General features: G+C 43.4%; 1 protein-coding gene across 4 annotated transcripts in view; it reads left to right on the top strand.

Annotated features, from left to right (window-relative positions):
* The first annotated feature begins 264 nt into the window (after nucleotides 1–264).
* LYST (lysosomal trafficking regulator) overlaps nucleotides 265–21,224 on the top strand; it is a 710,683-nt gene continuing 689,723 nt past the window's right edge. For all 4 annotated transcript variants that reach the window (XM_063443375.1, XM_063443377.1, XM_063443378.1 and 1 more), the window contains exon 1: nucleotides 265–367. The gene's annotated coding sequence lies outside the window, so the exon portion shown is untranslated. The remainder of the gene's footprint in view (nucleotides 368–21,224) is intronic.

A 21,224-nucleotide genomic window follows, 5' to 3' on the forward strand; every position in this document is an offset into this window, starting at 1 on the left:
AGGACAGGATCCTTCTACTGGATAGTAACTAGACTCAACCAAATCTAGACTTGGGTAACCCTGGAGTCTAACACTGTTTCGTGCCCTAACTAAAAATGGAGTATATGTCTAGCCGCTGCCCTCATATTACATCATTACTCGCCAACCCCCAATGCCAAGCGGCCTGATGCTGGGAGCATGCGCTTTGCGTGATCTTTGATGCTGTGGCCATGACAGGCCTGAGGAAGTAATGTCCCACACACATACACACGTACATTGAGAGGAAGGAGCTGATTGCCCGATTTGCTCCATCTGTCACCGGAGACTCTTATGATCTAGATCTTACGTCAGGGGTAGGCAGTCAAAAGCGATCAGGACCGATTGACCGGTAAGTTGCATATCACACTTAATAATTTTAAATCGTACTTTACGGTGAATTATAATGTTAGTGTTAACTTGAGTTCCAACCTATGTCATGATATTTAGTATTTATTGCCTTTTTTTCTTTTTCTGCATGTTTTTTTTTTGTAGTAAATGTGCGAGTAAAACCAACAAAATTAACAAAAAAAGTTTGAACTCTCACAAAATTAAAAAAAATAAAAACATTTCTTGACGGTAACATAAAAGGCTTTTATTTAGATACGCCCGCTGTATTTCCTAATGACAGCAGATTAAATAGTCAAATTATGTTGTTGTTATTATTGTGATGATCCAGTCTGCTCTACGATAGCTGGACATCACTGCAGCATGTTGTTGGCGTTCATGATCATTTTGATGGTTGTGGGTAAAAGCAAGTAACATAACCCCTATGTCGCTGTCTTGGTTGTTGTGTCATGTATCCTGCTGGTTTGGCAGTAGAAGCGGTTGATAGGAATTAGACAGACAGATGAACCGCATGACCAGCTATTTAGTATTTGTGTAATCTATTACACTTCTAAGAAAGGCTTAATTGTTATCTCTAAACCGTGTTAACATTATTTTTTTTTAAAACATTTTTTTGGGGAGAAAGTAAGAGATGCAAGCATTGATTGTCAATATTTTTCTATTAACATGTTGCCTTCATTCTAGTTCCTTTTTGTTGCTAGATTTGTGTGCATCATCGACATTTTAGAATTCTCAGCAAAAGATTTGGTACATTGTACACACCCTATTTTGCAGGACTTTACATATACACTGACAGTGGTGAGTGAAAATATACTCATGGCTAGCGTGCTATAGAATATCCAGTAACTATCAAGATCTCGCTCCAAATCATTACATGGATTTTTAGTTATATGTATAATGGAGATAGGCCTGTCTTCCTTCTTATGAGTTATATACACTTTGCAGACTTATTTATGTAAATACAACCTAGAGTCAATCTCTATACTTTAGTAACAGCTTTACTTATATTTACCCAGTTCAACTTTGAGAAAGCATGTGTTGCAACTTGCTCATTTTATGTTGGTTCTGCTACCTTGGAATTAGGAACTCAGTATAACAAATATAGCGTATTATTCAATATATATTTAGTTTATGATGAGGAGACAACCAGATTACAGAATTTAGGCTTTTGTGTTGTGATTTGTTTTTCAACTAACCACTACTTAGTGTTTATATAATAAAATACATTTTAAAATGTATAATAGTGATACCTGATTAAAGTGCGTTAGACACCTAAGAGTTCGGATTTGTTTTCCAAATTGTGACTACATTTGTCAGTTCAATGTTTAACTCCCTACAATTCCATATTTAGATATATCCCTGCATTGTCTTCTGTTTTCTTGTTCTTCCCATTTCTGACAATATTCAGTAATGTCACAAACCTTCACTGGAGTTCATGTTTTGAAACCTCCTATTTTATTTGAACCAAAGAGAAAAGATGCACAAAATCACAATATCTGCTAATTAGCTTGGGGAGCCTCATTATTTATTTTTTTTATTAAGGTTTATAACTGCAAGAATTACCACATTTCAGTTTTCACACAAGTTGTGGTGAATTTGCCATAGTTGCAGAGATGAAACACATGATATACTGGAGTTTATCTTTCCAACTCTATTTTGGGTCAAATGTATATGTATACTGGAGAATATTTTTCCATGGTTTGGCATACATTTTAAATATACAGTGCAGATTTTATTTCAATAAAATCTGCATCTTGCTAAACAGTAATGGGAGACCAATATCAGTGGAGGGTATGTAGTTGGACTGCTGTATTTTGGCACAAAATTGGATTGGTTTTTGTATCTGATATTGATATTATCAGATTGTGAGAAATACTCATCATACGCACACATTTGTTACTCTTAACAAATATGCAAAATATGTAACTGGTAGAGACCTCTTTTTTTTAATCCCAGTGACTAAATGATTTTTTTAATTTCTTCTTATTATTATTCTCAATTAATTTGCTTTTTTTTCTTTTTGCTTGTTTTTTCCCCCCTGCCATATATCTTACTCATCTTATTATTATCTAATACTATTTACTAATATAATGCTTGCATCCCTACTGATTTATGTAGTTTAACCCCTTAAGGACACATGAGATGTGTGACATGTCATGATTCCCTTTTATTCCAGAAGTTTGGTCCTTAAAGGGAAACTCCAGTGCCAGAAAAACGATCCGTTTTTCTGGCACTGGAGGGTCCCTCTCCCTCCCACCCCCCAATCCCCGGTTACTGAAGGGGTGAAAACCCCTCCAGTGACTTACCTGGGACAGCGGCGATGTCCCTCGCCGCTGTCTCCGCCTCCGCGACGCTCCTCCTGGTGATTACGTCGGCCGGTGGGCGAGACTAATCTCGCCCACCGGCCGAGGAGACCTAATGCGCATGCGCGGAAATGCCGCGCATGCGCATTACGTCTCCCCATAGGAAAGCATTGAAAAATAATTTCAATGCTTTCCTATGGGGTTTTGAGCGACGCTGCAGGTCCTCACACAGCGTGAGGACGTCCAGCGACGCTCTAGCACAGGTTTCCTGTGCTAGAACCCAGGAAGTGACCTCTAGTGGCTGTCTAGTAGACAGCCACTAGAGGTGGAGTTAACCCTGCAAGGTAATTATTGCAGTTTATGAAAAACTGCAATAATTACACTTGCAGGGTTAAGGGTAGTGGGAGTTGGCACCCAGACCACTCCAATGAGCAGAAGTGGTCTGGGTGCCTGGAGTGTCCCTTTAAGGGGTTAAACATTCTGAATTTCTCTTCCAGTGAAATTCCAAGCACCATAACCACTACAGCATGCTGTAGTGGTTATGGTGCCAATAGTGCAGCCACCCCACCCCAATGCAAGTAGTTTAAACATGTGGGTGTCTTGCCTGCCACATGCTGGTGTTTTCGATTATTTATTTGCTTTTTTTTTTTTCCTGCAATTTTTATATTGTAAATATAAGTACACATTATTGGATGGCTGGTGGTCCTGATGCTTCAGGAGAGTCCCTGATAGGACTAAGGTTCCACTACATACACTATTCAATTTCTTGCTATTTCCATAGGTTTGTGTGATCTTGACATAATTTGTAAGTTGTCCATAAATCTGCTTTAACCATCTCACAGTGCATTTTACACAGAGCTGGAATAAAATTGTCTTGGGCCCTAGGCCAGATTAGGCAAAAAGTAAGCTAGTTTATTTCCTAGGATGCCAGATTGAGCCCCTTCCTAGATCGCGTGTGTAAGTGTTTGTGGTGTCTTAGTGTGTTGGGGAAGGAGGTTGAGAGTGTGTGCATAGGTTTTCCCCTCTTTCTGCCTCTTTAAAGGACCACTATAGTGCCAGGAAAACATACTCGTTTTCCTGGCACTATAGTGCCCTGAGGGTGCCCCCACCCTCAGGGACCCCCTCCCGCCGGGCTCTGGAGAGAGGAAGGGATTAAAATCTTACCTTTCTCCAGCGCCGGGCGGGGAGCTTTCCTCCTCCTCTCCTCCTTCCTCGCGACGTCATCGGCTGAATGCTTTCCTATGGACGCTGGCGTCTTCTCACTGTGATTTTCACAGTGAGAAGCACGCAAGCGCCTCTAGCGGCTGTCAATGAGACAGCCACTAGAGGCTCTGGAGGCTGGATTAACCCTCAGTATAAACATAGCAGTTTCTCTGAAACTGCTATGTTTATAAAAAAAAAGGGTTAACGCTAGCTGGACCAGGCACCCAGACCACTTCATTAAGCTGAAGTGGTCTGGGTGCCTATAGTGGTCCTTTAATAGCTTCACTGCTCACTCTATCAGTCCACATGTGTCTCTCCCTTTATCAGCCTCCCAGTCTCTCTCCCTCTATTCACCAGCCTTTTCTCTCTTGTTCTCCTCTTGCACTTGTCAAACTTGCCATTTAAAATGTGCTATTTAAAAAATAAAAATATATATATTTTTTTTTTTTCACAACTGACTTACAGGTATGCTCATGAGCCTGGGTAGTGAGATCTGCTGATCTTCAAGCCATGCTCCTGACAGTCCCATGCCGCTGCCACAGTGCTGGATCTCCAGGCTCAGGCAGTGGTCTACTGGACCACTGGCTCAGCCCAGGCCCTAGGTGGCTGCCTATGACACCTTATTGGTAATCTGGCTCTCTGATTTATTTCCCAAACAGATTTGGCTATAATAGATTAACTACATGACTAGTTTTTTTTAAGGGACACTGTAGTCACCAGAACAACTACAACTTAATGTAGTTGTTCTGGTGTCTGTGTAGTCTGTTCCTGCATGTTTTTTTTTAATGTAAACACTGCCTTTTCCGAGCAAAGGCACTGTTTACATTACCGCCTAGGGACACCTCTAGTGGCAATCACCCAGATGCCACTAGAGGTGCTTCTTGGGACAATGCTGCCTAGGATGCGCCCTGCATGAAGGTGCTGAACATTCCTCATAGATATGGATTGATTTAATGAATTTTTAGCCTTCCAATGCTATTCTTTGGGAAAGCATTGGCTGAGATCACCAAGATTGAGGGGGGCCAATACAAGTTTTTATTATATATATAAATATATAAATATATGACGAACTACACTTCTCCACTGGTTTTTGGAGGGGCCTGCTTGCCCGCCTCCTACCCTGGGACTATGGGCCCTGGGATAACCCATGTTCAAAAGTACTGTTTCTGCCGCTTGGACTTTTAACTGGAACAGATTCAAACATGTTGTGGCGGCGGCCATCTTAAATTGTTAAGCAGTGTTTTGTCGTCGAGTGTATGGAACTGTTTTGGGCATGGGACCATGTGCACAGTTGGGCAAAAATAAGAATAAGGAAATTCTTGAACCGATCTGGGTGATTTTTGGATATGTTGTCAGCCCAGATCTGGGCTATCAGGGGATACATTGTATTCTGGGGTACTTTTTGGGGTTAGTTTTTTTCTGCTTAGAGTTAATTGAGTTAGTCTATTGTCTTTAATTGTATCACATGCAGAGGAAAAGATTTGTGTACAGTAACTGGGAGTGTTCAAATGTAAAACTCTGTTTTTATTGGATTGTGCATTCATGTCCTGTGCCCCACAAGGGGAAATACTGTATAAAAGAAGCAGCTGTACCATTAAACCTTCAGTTCTCCTTGACCCTCAACTCGCAGCCTCGTCTCGTGTTTGGAGGGGGCAGCTATAATCACTACAGGGATGGCTATACTCTGTACACTCCCTTAGCTTCACTGAGCTCTTGTAAGAGCTTGTTCCTGCTTCGCTCTCTGAAGGAAGAGAGGTTCACTCACTGGAGCCTTGTCGTAGGTCCAGGGTGGGTAGGAGACGGCGAGACCCCAGCCATGCTTCCGCGGTTCGTGGGATCTGCCGTGCTTATGGTGTCTGGTGCGGTGCTGATGGTCCTTAGAAAGCACTAGGAGCATCGATTGACGGAGTGTCCGTTATATATATAATTTCTCTCAGTTTATTGGACTAACAGAATTTTTTTAATGACGTTTTCGGGAGAACCTCCCTTTCTCAAGTCTGAAGCATTTCTGAGCAAGACGACACATAAAATTCAAAGTTGAGTTGTGATACAGGGGTTAAAGCGGTGCAGATAAGACCGGTTTGATTGAACATAGACACCATTCTTGCAGAACGTCATAAATATCTTATGTGAAGATCACAACAAATGCATATGAAAATCCCACTGGAAGCATTGCCGTGGTTCTTGTCCAACTAGAGATTTATTCTCCACTCTCCACTACTACGCTGCCTGGTCTCTGTGATGATCGCCCATTTGTCTGCCCTTCCACTTTTATCGCTCATAAAATTAAAATGAAATACATGAAAAAATGTGGCATAATCCTAAAGGCGAAGGCACTGCTTGAGGTGCTGATACCTGAGATGTTAACCCTTTTTTTCTATTTGCTTTTACTTATTTCATTGGCTCTTTAGCGACTGTTTTACTAGATTTACTATTTACTATAGTAAATTTACTATTTATTACCAGTGGTTGAAGGCATTTAGTGAAATTTGAATTCTGGCAATAGACGGGGAAAAAAAATAAAATAAACCTATAAATTTAAAAAAACAAAAGAAAAAAACAGAATGACACGGTTTTGTATGTTTTTTTTTTTAGTGCGATTTGTGCAAAATGTTTAGTTAGAGGTTGAGAACAGTTTAGCAAATTGTATTCGCAAAAGAGGTCTGACAATAAACTGTTGTATTTGCTATCTCGAACTGTGCATTCTACTTTCCGTGCTATGTGTGAAAGAAAAACCAAACAAATTTACAAAAACGGAAAACTCTTAGTATTATTTTTTTTGTCTCTTTCTTAGTAGTTTTATCTGTGGTTGAATACAAATGACTTTATCCTAAAAATCAGTAGTTACACTTAAAATGTGACACACAAATACATATTTTCTTTATTTAGAAATATTTTCAGTGATACTTTCACATGAGTTTTTATCACATGGTCCTTTGTGATCTAACTTGTGATCTTTTTAAATGGTAATCAGATGATGGACGACATATTTCCTCCTTCCTGTAATGCTCATTTTCACAAATTTACACAGTCTGCCATTGTACCTAGTTGCATTTTTATTTAATTTTTTTAAATAAAAAAAAAAGCGATTCAAATGGAAACAACCAGTCCATGCAATGCATTTATGGTATGTCTAATTTTAGCACACGATAAGACACTTCAGGGGCTTAAAGTGGTTCTGTCATTACGCCCCACGCCCCACCCAATTAGTATTTCCAAAATCCCCATCTGCTGCCCTGTTATATGTGTGTGTGTGTGTGTGTGTGTATGTATGTATATATATATATATATATATATATATATACACTGCGTGCAGAATTATTAGGCAAATGAGTATTTTGACCACATCATCCTCTTTATGCATGTTGTCTTACTCCAAGCGGTATAGGCTCGAAAGCCTACTACCAATTAAGCATATTAGGTGATGTGCATCTCTGTAATGGGAAGGGGTGTGGTCTAATGACATCAACACCCTATATCAGGTGTGCATAATTATTAGGCAACCTCCTTTCCTTTGGCAAAATGGGTCAAAAGAAGGACTTGACAGGCTCAGAAAAGTTAAAAATAGTGAGATATCTTGCAGAGGGATGCAGCACTCTTAAAATTGCAAAGCTTCTGAAGCGTGATCATCGAACAATCAAGCGTTTCATTCAAAATAGTCAACAGGGTCGCAAGAAGCGTGTGGAGAAACCAAGGCGCAAAATAACTGCCCATGAACTGAGAAAAGTCAAGCGTGCAGCTGCCAAGATGCCACTTGCCACCAGTTTGGCCATATTTCAGAGCTGCAACATCACTGGAGTGCCCAAAAGCACAAGGTGTGCAATACTCAGAGACATGGCCAAGGTAAGAAAGGCTGAAAGACGACCACCACTGAACAAGACACACAAGCTGAAACGTCAAGACTGGGCCAAGAAATATCTCAAGACTGATTTTTCTAAGGTTTTATGGACTGATGAAATGAGAGTGAGTCTTGATGGGCCAGATGGATGGATTGGTAAAGGGCAGAGAGCTCCAGTCCGACTCAGACGCCAGCAAGGTGGAGGTGGAGTACTGGTTTGGGCTGGTATCATCAAAGATGAGCTTGTGGGGCCTTTTCGGGTTGAGGATGGAGTCAAGCTCAACTCCCAGTTTCTGGAAGACACCTTCTTCAAGCAGTGGTACAGGAAGAAGTCTGCATCCTTCAAGAAAAACACGATTTTCATGCAGGACAATGCTCCATCACACGCGTCCAAGTACTCCACAGCGTGGCTGGCAAGAAAGGGTATAAAAGAAGAAAATCTAATGACATGGCCTCCTTGTTCACCTGATCTGAACCCCATTGAGAACCTGTGGTCCATCATCAAATGTGAGATTTACAAGGAGGGAAAACAGTACACCTCTCTGAACAGTGTCTGGGAGGCTGTGGTTGCTGCTGCACGCAATGTTGATGGTGAACAGATCAAAACACTAACAGAATCCATGGATGGCAGGCTTTTGAGTGTCCTTGCAAAGAAAGGTGGCTATATTGGTCACTGATTTGTTTTTATGTTTTTGAATGTCAGAAATGTATATTTGTGAATGTTGAGATGTTATATTGGTTTCACTGGTAAAAATAAATAATTGAAATTGGTATATATTTGTTTTTTGTTAAGTTGCCTAATAATTATGCACAGTAATAGTCACCTGCACACACAGATATCCCCCTAAAATAGCTATAACTAAAAACAAACTAAAAACTACTTCCAAAAATATTCAGCTTTGATATTAATGAGTTTTTTGGGTTCATTGAGAACATGGTTGTTGTTCAATAATAAAATTAATCCTCAAAAATACAACTTGCCTAATAATTGAAGATTATATTAGCTTTAGTGTACTAATAATCTTAATTTTAGTAATGACAGGAGGCGAATATTTGCATATCTTTCTTTACTGAAAACTCCAGCAGCATAGAAACAGTAACAACCAATCAGAGAAAAGATATGGTGCCCATAAAAGGCCCTGTCTATGACATCACTTCCTCTTTCTTTGAAGCGAAACAATAAGTAACAAAAAGAGACATAATCATATTACGTCAACAGTTCAACAACATATTAGAATATCCAACTCCAGAAGTTCCGTGATGCAGAGGTATGGAAGGTGAATCTTTGTCTCGATGAGAAGACGTTCACGCTGCAAGAAAAAGAAAAGGGTGAAAGGACTCTGGCGTGGTAGCTTGTCCGCATACAATAAGCATCAAGCATCTGATATACCCACGAACATTAGAGTGTGAAACATTTCAATATATATAATACTAAAGCAATGATATGTAAGAATCTATAAACACAACATAATTCAAGGTTCATGTCTAATATTCAACCTATACAAGACCCTCAAGATACGGGTCTAATAGCAAACATACAAACCATAACGTACTTACCTTCCTGAACATAAAGGGCATATTCTGTTCCACACGAGAAACATGGGAGGGATCCTATAGGGTGGGAAATATTCGCCTCCTGTCATTACTAAAATTAAGATTATTAGTACACTAAAGCTAATATAATCTTCAATTTTACCACATGACAGGAGGCTTCATATTTGCATTTTTAAAGCTTTGAATTGACCAATGTGAAGGAAGCGTGAGATGTTGTCAAAATAGAACGTCCTAAACGTACTTTCTCGCGCCCAGACCGCGCAGCGTATAATGCCGGCTAGGGGAGCGTCAGCCCGGAAAAGGCTCGTGAGGCCGCCGCTCCCCTGACCGAGTGGGCTCCGAAACAAGGTTTGACGCCCGCGAAAGACAATAGCCAACGGACCCATCTGGTCAGTGTTGCGGTAGTCACCGGTCCATGAGGGTTCACGTAAGACGTCAGGAGGTGACCCGTCGAATGAGTTCGAAGGGGGATATTGATATCGGCATACCCATTAGCGTTCTGACCACGCATAGTGTGGTGTCTGACACTGAAGACAAATCGGACTTAGTTCGTCTCGATATGGCAAAGGCAACCCCGTCTGGTGTGAGAGAGAAACCATCCATATCGCAAGCCCTAACGTCTGCCACACCTCTAAATGAGTCGAGGCATAATAAGAGGGCTAATTTGGCTGAAGGTTGTTTCGGTGACAAACAAGGATTGTCCGGTCATTCCCTAAGGGATCTCAGCACCACATCCACCTCGATAATTCGGCACCCCGTAGTAGTCGACAAAACCAGTGAATATTGATCCACTGGCCTGCCCTGTACCGGAACGTGCGCCGCCGATATGGTGGGTCAGATCATGTGGAGGGATCGATATGACCGACCCACGAGACCCGGTGTGTCGGATAGTAAGGATCAGTGTGACAGGTGCGGTAAAGTGGTCGGAATCCCTTTCCACCCACCAATCACTCCAGGCCGACCAGGCAGAAATATAGCATTTCCTGGTGCCGGGAGCCTACGATTCCCATAGAGGGACTAGTTGATGCAATAGGTCGTGGACCGACCAGGAGCCCCTGAAACCGTCCAGGCCACTAGTGTCAGTAGTCCTTTCCTGACAAGGGAGTGAGCTTCCCCTCGCGGTCCCGTCGGAAGTAGGGGAAAGTCAGGGAATAGTAGAGGGTCTTCGCGAGACATCTCCAGGCGATCCGGGAGCCGCGGTTGATCTGCCCGAGGGGTGTCATGAGCAGGAGCGATATCTCGTGGGTACGTGTGTATCGAAGCACCCTTGCTATTGTGGAGAACGGCTGGGACACGCTTGTAGGGTACATCCACCGCTTCGCATCCGGAGGAAGAGCATAAGAGTGGCTGCGTACGTATCTCGCCATCAGCTGTTGCATGGCCCTGTAGAGTAGTGGGCCAGGGAATATCGCTTGTATGGAGGAGGAGAGGAGGAGAGGAATCCCGCAATCCGGCGAGTATCCTGAGAGGAATCGTATCCAACCTTAGAGCGTGTCTGACCTCTATCCTTATAGAGGCGATCTTTGCCCTAGACCGACGCGGAACGTGGTTCTCCAAGCTGATGTCGGAACCGAGGAATTGGCCCAACTCAGATGGAGAAGCGATCTTTGTTTGAGTACTACCAAATGTGTGAACCAGTCGTTATCGCTTAGGAGGTCTTGTAGAAGATGAATTTCCTCCATCTTGAAGTGTTTGTATACCACGTAGGAGTTCCATCGATGTAGCCTCCTGGCTTCTGCCTGACCAGGAAAACATTAGCTGAGGAAGCCTTCCCCTCCGGTGCATATTGGATTGCGCCCTTCTTGAAAAGGGGTGCGGATTTCTTTGTCCATGAGGCATTCCAGTTCTGCCAGCATGCGTAATGGAGGCGAAAGAGAGTCTATGACATAGCCTTGTAGTGTCCGGAGAACCCCGGTGACTTTGGTAATCGTCTCCCAATTCCGTAAAACAGGGAGAGGCTGCCGGTCGTAAAATTGGAGACAGTTAGCTATGTAGGTCGACTCACTAGAAGAGGAGCGAGTAATAAAAAATATATAAGAAAAAATATATAAGGACTGTGTATACGATCTGGAACCTGTCGCCCAGAAGCGGCTGGCGGCTCGGTTCCGCTACCGACCAGTCCTCCCAAAAACATCTTTCCCCGTAGGGGAGTTTGAACAGATTTACGTGCTCCTTGAGTTCTGCCATGGACACCACGTCAAATAGTAGGCCTTGTGCTTTTGGGACGAATTCTTGTCGTTCCTAAGTCCCACAATGCGTTGTTGATGCGCACCAGAACAGAATTGTGTCTGTCGGCGCATAGTACGTCATCCATTGAGCCAGGCGTAACTACCACTTTGTCTGGTAGCAGTGGTCTGGGGTATTTGGCCTTGAGGCGTGCGCATACTTCCAGGGTTGCGCAGCCAATGGTGTTCATCCAGGAACGGTCCGTCTTCGGTCACTCTGGTTTAGTGCCGCCATTGCTATCTCTGCCTCGGCCGCTGTCACAGAGTCAGGTTTCCCTAACGTACCTCGAGGAAGTGTCCTCCATCAAGCGGTGTGGGGCAGAGCCCATAACAGAAACCTCTCCACTGAGGCCGCTACAGCGGCTTTGTCATTGCCCAGAAATCTTGGGAAGGTTGAGGGTGTCCACCATGACTCGTTCCCGTCCTGTTTGGAGACAGTGGTAGGCAGTGGGAGTAGTGTTTGAGGATCAGCACGTAGGGGTGCTAGACTCCTGGTAGAACTGGGGGTCACCCGGGTAAAATGGTTTGAATTGCCTGTTTAGCTTGTTTGAGAGTATGAATACCTGTGCCAAGTGTAGAGGGGTCACCCCTATTAGTTTAATCTGGCTACTGAGAGTCGCGGTGCAGGTGCGACTGACTGGTAGTGGTGTTTGGTCAGGTTAGCCAGGTCCACCACAAATGTACGCCAGAGCAGTATGTACGGTATTAAATTATACAGGCATATTATAGAGGCGCGTGGGGCCTGTCTCCATAAGGTCTGCAACCGCAGGACCCACGTCTGTCCGGTTGGGGTCATCCCAGGTGGTATGCCATGGTAGCCCAGAGGACACCCACATCAAAGGTAATGGTCTGTCAGCGACCTCGCATGCATATCTGGGGGGTCACCCCAGGTGGTGTGCCATGAAAAAGTACCCAGAGGACACCCACATTATAATTATTGGTACCTTGCAAGTATCGCATGCATATCTGGGGGTCACCCCAGGTGGTGTGCCATGTAAAAATAACCCAGAGGACACCCACATTCAATATGTACACTAGGCCCGTAAATATACATATATGTATCCCTGTAAAGGATACTACGCCGTACACTCAGTTTCCTTAGTGGTCCTGCCGTCAAACCGTATCCAGCATGGTACTGTTGTTTTAAAGTAAACTGACAGGCAGTGAGAGGGCTGTATATGCACGTATCCAGTGAAATCAGGGCTGTATGTGTTTATCTCTTGAAATTACAGGCCCTTGTGCATATCCTCGGGGTTCACCCCGGGTGGTGTGCCGTGGCAATCAGAGGACACCCACATCAATTGAAATGGGCCGTCAGCGCCCTTGCATGCATATCTGGGGGGTCACCCCAGGTGGTGTGCCATGAAAAAATACCCAGAGGACACCCACATAAATTTTGCACCCTTGGGTACAGTAATGTAATATGACCCTGTGCCGGGTAATCAGTATAATATTCCCTTTGAAGGGTATAGTAGTATTTGATCCCCTGAGGGGGAATAACATTGCATCTGTCCCTGCAGGGACCAGCGAGGCAGTATGTCAGTTAAGGTATGTATATCATATATAGTACAGCCTTCATACCAAAGAGAACTCAATTGTGCCTGCATTGACTATCTTGTACCGAACAATATAAACAGGACCACCATCAGAATGTGATCATACCTACTGACCTTGCACGGGATGGAGAGTAATGTCTACCACAAACTTACATATGTACCTAATAAACTGATACCTAGGTAAAATAGGACACTTATTAAACTAATTGATAAAATTTCAACATAGATAACGAATGTATTTACAAATATTTGATAAAAGGTCCTATATATATCCTGCTTTATTGCCAGTAAGAATACCTAGTTGGTTATGGGAACAGGTGATATATCTAAAAAATTGTTTCACTTAATCCCATGTAAACATTCTAATTAAAACCATTGTTTTCCACAGGTGCCCCTATTGGGGTTCGAACTTGCATATAGCTAGAATCTGTTTGCTTGCAGGCAAACAGCATTTCACCTAATGTCTGATTTCCTGAGACTGAGAAGAGAGGGGGGTGAGGGTGTCCCTGAGGGGGGGTCCCCCAACTCTTTTGTGGCGATCGGGTGATCACTTTAAATTGCTTGTATCCTATCCAGTAGGGGACACTGGTAACATGTATAATATTAGGCCTTCGAATACCAATGTATAAAACTCCTCTTGCCTCACTGAGGCAGGTATACATAAAAAAGCGGAAAGTCAAACTTTTCCACCCTTAGGGGTAGACTGTAAAAATATAGCTTTCCCCTGCGCCAGAATGCAAATGGCTAGGGGAGAGAGCGGGGAGTCACCCTGAGGGTAGTCCCCGGAATTGTGGCGGCGGTCGGGTGATTACCGAGCCGCCGTGATGGAAGATAGACGGCCGGTGCGGATCTCGCGATAACCGCGAGATCCAAGATGGCCGCCGGCCGCGTGGGGAAGGGGTTCCCGCTCGCGGCCACTAGCGAGACGCGGAAAACGCGCGAACAAAAGGCAAACACATTAATAGTAGAAAATAATAATAACCCCGGCTACCCTCCACCCGTCCCCACCAGCCCCTGTGTGGTAGCAGGCAGGTCCGCGTGGCGAGCGCACGGGAAGTCGCGCCGCCCGCGGATCACCTGGAAAGTGAGGAGAGATTATAAAACAAGATACAGGGACAGTGAAAGGCAGTGAGGGGAAAAATCGGGTACAAGTAGACCGGGTATGAAGAGTAGTAAAACGAATTAAAACAAATTAAAACAGTACAGAATAAAGCATAACAGTAAGTAACCAAATGAAAGCATCAGGTAAAAAATACTCTGACCTGTTGATGGCTGGAGCAGCAGCAAAGAAAGAGGAAGTGATGTCATAGACAGGGCCTTTTATGGGCACCATATCTTTTCTCTGATTGGTTGTTACTGTTTCTATGCTGCTGGAGTTTTCAGTAAAGAAAGATATGCAAATATGAAGCCTCCTGTCATGTGGTAAAATTCTGCACTCCCTGTGTGTGTATATGTATATATATATATATATATATATATATATATACACCCCCCTGTATATGGCAAATTACTATGGCAAAGTTACTTTAAATTAAGACAACCCTTTTGTCTCTGTCACAGTTTGTTTGCTATTATAGATGCTATTCGAGAACAACTCACAGCCAATGTAATTTGGATACCTAGACAGCTATTAAAAATGGTACCCACTTTTCTTTGCCCTTAAAGAGACAATATAAGCACACAGAACACCTAATTTCACTAAAGTGGTCTGGGTGCACTGTCCCTGTCCTTTTAACCCTGCAAGGTAATACACTGCAATTTCAGAGAAACTGCCCCTTTAAGTCCTTGCTGTGAGTTCTGTGCGCCTAGTAACCCCTACTGATGGCGATTTATCTAATCGATTTTGTATTTTTTTTTTGTCTACTGCAGTCAGGGCCGGTGCATCCATAAGGCGACACAGGCAGCCGCCTTAGGGCGACAGAGCAGGTGGGCATACGAATCCCCTGCCTCTGGCTTGAGACTCATTTTTTTTTAATTTACATCGTTCCAGCAGTCAGCAGAAATATGGCAGTAAAGTCAGCCGGCCTCCTCTGATGATGTCAGAGGAGGGGGCGTGACTTAATTTGCTCCCAGCGGTCCTCAGTGGATCTCCTACCTCTAGCTCCTGTCCAACCTGGATAGGGTCCCCCTTCCCTGGCACAAGGCCCTGTCCCCTCTACTATCCATGTGCCCACTCTCCACTGCCTCTGTCTCCCTTTCACTGCCCCTGCACTCCCCTCTAAAGCCCCTGTATCCCCCTCTACTGCCCATGTCCTTTCTACTATCCCTGTGCCCTCTCCACTGCCTCTGTCTCCCTTCTACTTCCCAACATATTGTCTATATCCCCCTCTACTGCCCCGTCCCCCTCTAAAGCCACTGCCCCCCTACAGCTACCTTACTTAAATGATTGCTTGGTGTGGCAATCCTTGCCACGGGCTTTCGGAGGGGCCTGCTTGCCAGCCTCCTGCCCCAGGACTATGGCCCCTGTATTAGACCTTGGTTCAGGACTGTGTAAAGGCTTTGTTTGTGCCTGTTCCCTTATGTGGTTCGGTATATGGGGTTTACGGAACGCATTGTACTTATTCTGTTCGGGTACCGAACACTTGGACCACAGTTAAGGGGAGTGTGCATCTCATTACCACTATTGGAGCAATTTAAATGGAGTCCAAGAGAAAAGGGATTATTTAAAAGTTGCACTACTGAAGGCAACAGAAAATTGCATTAGGCTTGTCAGTAAAAGCAAAAAATTCAAGAAACCACTGTGGTACTCTGCAGATGTGGCCAAAATAGTAAAAAACAAAAAGTTAGCATTTAGTAATTATAAAAAAAACCAGAGTGAGGAAGACATAATGATCTATAAGATTAGGCAGAAAGAGGTTCCAAATCTCACACAGAAGAGAAAATAGCACAGTCCATAAAAAAGGGGGGCAAAACCTTTTTTTTTAGATACATAAATGAGAAAAGAAAAGTAAAACGAGGATTAGTTAGACTAAAAACAAAAGAAGGAAAGTATGTAGATGAGGATAAAGGTCTAGCTGACTGCCTCAATGAATATTTTTGTTCAGTATTTACAGATGAAAATGAAGGAAAGGGACCTCAGTTAAGAAAAAGGATAAATGAGTTATTTATTACACGTGAGTTTACAGAGGAAGAGGTTCTATTTCAACTGTCAAAAGTAAAGACAAATAAGTCAATGGGACCTGATGGAATACACCCAAAGCTATTAAAAGAGCTTAGTGGTGTACTAGCAAAGCCATTAACAGATTTATTTAACCAATCATTGATAACAGGAGTAGTCCCAGAAGATTGGAAGTTAGCGAATGTTGTGCCCATTCACAAGAAAGGTAATAGGGAGGAGTCGGGCAACTATAGGCCAGTAAGCCTTACTTCAGTAGTGGGGAAAGTGATGGAAACCATGTTAAAGGATAGGATTGTTGAACATCTAAAAACACATGGATTTCAAGATCAGAGACAACATGGGTTTATTTCAGGGAGATCATGCCAAACTAATCTTATTGATTTTTTTTGATTGGGTAACTAAAATTATAGAGCAGGGTGGTGCAGTAGACATTGCTTACCTAGATTTCAGTAAGGCTTTTGACACTGTTGCACATAGAAAGCTTATCAATAAACTGCAATCTTTAAGTTTGGATTCCAATATTGTTGAATGGGTAAGGCAGTGGCTGAGTGACAGGCAACAGAGGGTTGTAGTCAATGGAGTATATTCAAAGCTTGGGCTTGTCACCAGTGGGGTACCTCAGCGATCTGTACTTGGACCCATTCTCTTTAATATTTTTATTAGTGATATTGCAGAAGGTCTTGATGGTAAGGTATGTCTTTTTGCTGATGATACTAAGATATGTAACAGGGTTTATGTTCCAGGAGGGATAAGCCAAATGGCAAATGATTTAGGTAAACTAGAAAAATGATCAGAGTTGTGGCAACTGACATTTAATGTGGATAAGTGCAAGATAATGCATCTTGGACGTAAAAACCCAAGGGCAGAGTACAGAATATTTGATAGAGTCCTAACCTCAACATCTGAGGAAAGGGATTGCTAGCAGAATGCTTGGTTGTATAGGGAGAGGTATTAGCAGTAGAAAGAGGGAAGTGCTCATGCCATTGTACAGAACACTGGTGAGACCTCACTTGGAGTACTGTACACAGTACTGGAGACCGTATCTTCAGAAGTATATTGATATTTTAGAGAGAGTTCAGAGAAGGGCTACTAAACTGGTTCATGGATTGCAGGATAAAACGTACCAGGAAAGGTTAAAGGATCTTAACATGCATAGCTTGGAGGAAAGACAAGACAGGGGGGATATGATAGAAACATTTAAATACATAAAGGGAATCAACACAGTAAAGGAGGAGACTATATTTAAAAGAAGAAAAACTACCACAACAAGAGGACAGTCTTAAATTAGAGGGACAAAGGTTTAAAAATATCCGGAAGTATTACTTTACTGAGAGCGTAGTGGATGCATGGAATAGCCTTCCAGCTGAAGTGGTAGAGGTTAACACAGTAAAGGAGTTTAAGCATGCGTGGGATAGGCATAAGGCTATCCTAACTATAAGGCCAGGGACTAATGAAAGTATTTATAAAATTGGGCAGACTAGATGGGCCGAATTATTCTTACCTTCCGTCACATTCTATGTTTCTATCTATTAACATCTCTAAGCCGCAACTTCATGGGGGATCGGCTGGGTGGTTGTCGTTCATATGTGCGAACACGTGGCGGTGGCCATCTTTAGCTGCGAACTCATACAGCGGCGTTTGATCGTCGAGTGCATGGAACTATAATCGGACACTCGACGGCGCGAACACCGCTGGGACTTCCATCTCTTCATACGTTCGTCTGGATTCACTTGAGAAGAGTAGCGTTCGGTGGAAACACACTCCCGAACAAGAGATACAGACTAAGTGTACATATGAATTGGTTGGATTTGTATTTCCGTTGTATTGTGAACTCCCGGAAGAGACCGACTGCACAGTCTGATTTCATGGAACTCTTTTGGGCAGGTCAAATTAGGACCACCATGGAATGGTGGGGTAGTGGGTAGGGGTGGGTAGTGTGGGGGTGGGGTGGGGTAGTGTGGTGGGGTGGGGGTGGGGTGGGTTAGTGTGTGGGGTAGTGTGGTGTGGTGGGGTGGGTGTGTGGTGTACGGGTGGGGTTGGGTTAGTGTGTGTGGGGTGGGGTGGGGGTGGGTTAGTGTGTGTGATGAGGGTGGGGTGTGGGGTGGGGGTGGGTAGTGTGGGGGGGTACTGTGTGTGTGTGTGTGGAGTTATTGTAGATCTGCGGGGGTAGGAGTAGCGATTCATTTGGTTTTGTTTTTTAAATAATAAAACTAAAGAATTTTGATATCCTTCGTCCCTTCTTATCTTTGCCTGGGAGGGGGGACAGTACAAGGTAATCTCTGATGGTCTAGCAGCTCATGAGGTTCACTCTTGCCATTTTTGGAGCGGTACCATGGTAACTGCAGCAACGCTCAAAGCTTGCGAGAGGAGAACACAACGGAGCTGCAGATTAGAGCTCCACTGGGTCCTCTCTCTCCCTCCCTCCTCTTCCGGCTACAGCATTACAGTCTGATCTCCCCTCCTGTCCTGCACAGCTGGCATTGTTGACCATGGCACAGATGGTACCCGGTGCTATGATCATCGGGTACCATCACCAGGGGAAACATTTTGCCGCGGCACACAGTTTGGGAACCACTGGTTTGCAAATTGTATTAGCAAAAGCTAACTGATAATAAACTCTTGTCTTTGCTACCTTGAACTATGCATTCTACTTTCTGTGCTCTGCATGAAAGGAAAACCAAACAAATTTACAAAACAAATCTCTGAATATTAGTTTTTTTTCTGTGATTGAATAAAAAGTACTTAATCATAAAAATCAGTAGTTACACTTAAAAATGTGACACAAATACATATTTTCTTTATTTAGAAGTATTTTCAGTGACACTTTTCACATGAGTTTCAAACACATGGTCATTTGTGATCTAACTTGTGATCTTTTAAATAGTAATCAGATGATGGACATATTTAATCTTTCCTGTAATCCTCCTGTAACAGATCTCCTGTTATTGCCTGGCCAACAGACTTGGAACATTGTAACCACTTTATTTGCAACTGTAGTTATGCTGAACATACGAATGGGAAAACGAATAACCCTGCTAATCCGTTCATATCACCGAACAAACTGCCGAACTAAAGACCACCCAGACCCGGCGTGTGTCGCCAATTAACTCCTTGACTCTGTGCCAAACCGCAAATGTTCTAAGTGGTTCACTGGGTAGCCGTTGATTCGTATGCACGAACACGCGGCGGCCATCTTGTTTTGTCGAAAGCGTCCAGCGGGGTTTGGTCATCGAGTGTCTGGAACTATTTTTGGACACTCAAGCTCCCGAGCACCTCTGAGACTTCCAGGACCACTTGGCTTCGCACAGATTCATATGAACAAGGTGGCATTCTGTAAAATTATTACACGAACGAGGTGGCACACGACCACTAAAAGCACGAATAATAAAAATAATGACTTTTCGGTATTTTAAAACATACGAAAAGGGACCGGCTGCACCAGCTGAACGCATTGAACTATTTTGGGCAGGAACCTCGTGTGCAGACGGGCAGAAATGGGACTTCCATCTATCTCCCGAACCCCTGAACCGATTTGTAGGATTTTTTAAATGTTTGTTCCCAAATTATGCTCGTTAAATATAAGTTTTATGGGAATGTGATGTATAATTTTAAAGTTATGAAAAATTAGTAAAAAGTGTATTTTTCTTGGAGATAATTGATTTGATATGGAAATTAACTAAATTATCTCCCAAGCAGAGGGGAGGAATTTACTGTAATGAATGGGATTGTTTAACTGTGTTTGACTGTAAACTATTGGTTGTTGAGTTTGTGTTTTCGGTGCCCAACAAGGTCGACGTGGGTGGTAACCTTGTGGGAAAAGTTGCATAAAAGCTGGCCTGGCACATTAAACCTTGAGTTCCTGCTTAACCCTCAATACGTAGCATTGTCTCGTTATTGTAGGGAACCTGCATCTTGTCAATCACTAGCTCTTGTAAGAGCTCTGCTACTCTCTCTACACTCATCCAGCTGATGGGACATCGAGAATACACTGCAGCACAGCCTCTCGCCGGGGTACAGGATGTCTCCAACGGCTACCCCTCTCACTACCTGGGTGGCCGTTACACTCACTAAATTACATTTTCACAAATTTACACAGTCCGCCATTGTACCCAACTGTTTACATGTCTCTGCTTATTGTCTAACCTTAAATAAAACCTAAAATGCATTTGTGTTGTCTACCTATGACCACTGACAGACGTTGGTTTATAAGGGAATGGTGCCTATCTTGTAGAACAGCGCCATGACATATGTAATGGCACCCCAAGTATAGAAGGGGTTAAAGCCGTTTAGGATATTCCCTTCCCGAACATGAAGGCAACTACCGAACACTCCAATCAGCCGAACAAGCAAGCATACGAATAATCCACACTCCAAACAGCCGAACCGGAAAATCATACGAATAATCCCCCCAAGTACGAGATGAGGCTCTGTATTGAGGGTCAAGCAGGAATCTGGTTTAATGTGCGCGACATGCCCGCCTTTTATGCATGTCTTCCACCAGGTGTACACGCCCATAGGGGACCTGGTGGAAAACTGTGACAAGAACAGTACAGTAGCCAATCACAGTGTTGCAGACATAAACACTCCCCTCTACATGCATAGGACCCTCCTCTCTATCCTGGAGATAATTGGGAAGTAACTCAATTATCTCGGAGGATAGAGCCTAACCTCCATTTTATACAGTGTAACAGAAATGCATAAAAATATATAACTACACAACTCCCAAACAGCATATCCACATTTAACGTATCACCAGATAGCTGAGATCTGAGCGAACAAAACTACCGAATAGCGCTCAGATCCTATGCACACAGAAGTTCATTAGCCATGGAGCCAAAGTCTTTCACATATTCCTTTCGTATACAAATGGGCTCCATGGGATGGCTATCTGAGGGTGACTCTGTTCGTATGGAGATGTACTGAACGGCCCGTTGTTCATATGAGTGGATGAAACAGATGAAGGGAGGTCGGCAGCTTCAGCGTTGTTGGCATGAAAATAGTAGCCTTTTTTTAGATCCAGGGAATCGTCGATGAACACCGCTGGGCGTTCGCATATCCAAGATG

This window comes from Pelobates fuscus, chromosome 2 (assembly GCF_036172605.1).
Source record: "Pelobates fuscus isolate aPelFus1 chromosome 2, aPelFus1.pri, whole genome shotgun sequence".
NCBI classification, from domain to species: domain Eukaryota; kingdom Metazoa; phylum Chordata; class Amphibia; order Anura; family Pelobatidae; genus Pelobates; species Pelobates fuscus.